Source organism: Sinocyclocheilus grahami, unplaced genomic scaffold (assembly GCF_001515645.1).
Source record: "Sinocyclocheilus grahami isolate Dianchi unplaced genomic scaffold, SAMN03320097.WGS_v1.1 scaffold218.1, whole genome shotgun sequence".
In the NCBI taxonomy this organism is placed as follows: domain Eukaryota; kingdom Metazoa; phylum Chordata; class Actinopteri; order Cypriniformes; family Cyprinidae; genus Sinocyclocheilus; species Sinocyclocheilus grahami.
This window is the reverse complement of record NW_015505397.1, coordinates 398,446-401,032: the sequence shown is the minus strand read 5'-3', so window position 1 is coordinate 401,032 and position 2,587 is coordinate 398,446.

The window sequence follows — 2,587 nt, the reverse complement described above, 5'->3', positions numbered from 1 at the left end:
TTTTACGTTTGTCTGTTGCTTGGCAACCACTGAGGAACTACATTGTTTGGTGGAAGAATACTGTTTTTATTAATATCATTACACTTTATTTGCTCTGTTTTATTTTGTGAAACCTTACTACGCATATAGAATAACCGTTTTATAAAAGCAATAAGCACCGTGAAGCCATGGTTTACAGTGAATTTATAACAGCTAAGGGTCTGCGTCATGCCTAACAACGCCCCTTAGCTGTTATAAATTCACTGTAAACCACGGCTTCTTGGGGCTTATTGCTTTAATTCAATGCATGTAAGCATACAAAATCAAAAGGTTTATTTTTCAACATATTTTTTCAAGATGTTTTTCAAGATATTAATACAATCATGAATGTCATGAGGCGGGTTGAACCATTTGACAATCTCAACTAACCTTAACATGTCATAAAACATCAAAACGATTTGATACTTTGCCAAGGACATCACTTTAATTGTCTCGCAATCAGTCCTGGTTTACATTTGAATAATTTGCATCCAAATTATTCCATAAAATAATATTGCATGAGTGTTAAAAAAAACTTTAACAAGAGAAAGAACTGCAATTAATTCACACATAAAAGCACAAATATCTGTTGGCCTGAAACTGGGTCTTGAAATCATTTTCTGTGTGAATTATTAGCTTATGCAACTGTTTGTTCAACACGTGCAGTGGTTTAAATAGCACATGGATGTGGCAATTGAATAATCTGTTCAAATCCCAGAGGAAAAACACTAGAGACTATGATCAACATCACACCACAGTCCAGCACTGAGAGTCCAGGTCAGGCCAACCTGATTACTGAACTATGAACTCATGTTTTCACTCCTCAGGTGCGTGTTGGACCGATGACAAATGTGAGCAAGGCTAGTAATCTAATACTAGTAGTTTGCTCCTGTATGAGAAAGTACAATGGAATTCTTACACATAAAAACACCAACACGTAACAATAATAGCACAATAAAACATATAAAAACTCACAGCACAATAAAGACAGTACATACTATAAAACCTATAAAAATACAATACAAATACATTATGTATGAGTGTCTATGAGTGTGTTAGTGTGTATTTTTCTGATGTAATACATTACCAATGTATTTATGTATTTTAATTTTGGTTGTTTTAGTAATGTATTTTGGACTTAAGTATTTTGGATTTTGGTTTAGTAATTATGATTTTAATGACAAATTGGGACATTCTGGGAGTTTGTGCCCTGTGGTGGGTTAATAAACAGCATGTCTTGCTCTTACATCATCTGTCCTATGCTGAACTCTGTTTTATCTCCAGTATCTCGATAAAAAGTGCTAGATGACACATGTAGACATGTGTAGCACTATTATATTATTTCACTAGTGTCATAATCACATAGTATTTTAAGCCTGTGAGTCAAAATGTCAAGTTATTTTTTAAACATCATATAGCCACATGATCTAAATTACTGTTAAGTAGGCCAAGAGGATTTATATTGTACTTAAAATCACAGACTTACATTATAGTTCAGTATATTGGGGTCGGTTTTAAAAGAAGTCTGTTCTGCTCACCAAGGTTGCATTTATTTGATCAAAAATACAGTAAAAATAGTAATATTTGTAAATATTATTACAATTTAAAATAACTGTTCAACATCATTACTCCAGTCTTCAGTGTCACATGATCCTTCAGAAATCATTTCTAATTGGTTGATTTGCTGCTCAAGAAACGTCTCGGTTACGTATGGTAACCCTCGTTCCCTGAAGGAGGGAACGGAGACGTCACGTCGGATGACCGACGAAATTGGGATCTCGCTTAGAGTGTAAACTAAACGAGCCAATGCACATTGGCATGCGATTATTGCATCCAGCTGCCGCTGATCACAGCGTGAGTATAAGTAGGCAGCAGATGCAGCACATATTCAGGTTTTCGCTGAGGAGCCTGTCCTGTGGAAGCCACCTGCGCCCCTACTTTTTGGCGTAGGCCAGGGCTTGCACAAGAGGACCAGCTACTGCTGCTATGGCACTACCCACTGAGTGAGACTGGATAACACTGGGAAAACGTACCCATTCTACTTGGAACAGGGACGTTACGGAAGCTCCAACCTTCCCGTAGGAGGTTTCGGAAGCAATACACATATGAACATTCCTTGGGTGCATATAGAAGAATGGAGGTGATTGTAACCCTCTTGGAATGGCAGAAGTCTGCTGGGGAAACACGGGCTCGAGGCTATACCGTGGACTTTACACATATGGGATCCACTTAGGCCTTACATATGGAACCCAGCCTTCTACCGGTTCTCGAGGATTCAACGAGTGAAGGCCTGGCGCCGGTCGCTCCGCCACGTCTGGCTGCCGAGGGGATGGAGGAGCTCAACAGGGTCTACTATATGGACTCTCTGGAGTGGTTTTTGCAAGCCAACCCGAAGCCGGGGCCTCTCAGTGCTTCTACCTGTTTGAGGTGAGAACACAGGAGGATGCAACACTTCTAGCTAAGTGAGCTCGCAACCTGAACGGGCAGGGCACACCCTGTGCCTGATAAGCCAGGGTGATGGCATCCACTATCCAGTGGGCCATCCTCTGCTTAGAGACGGCATTCCCCA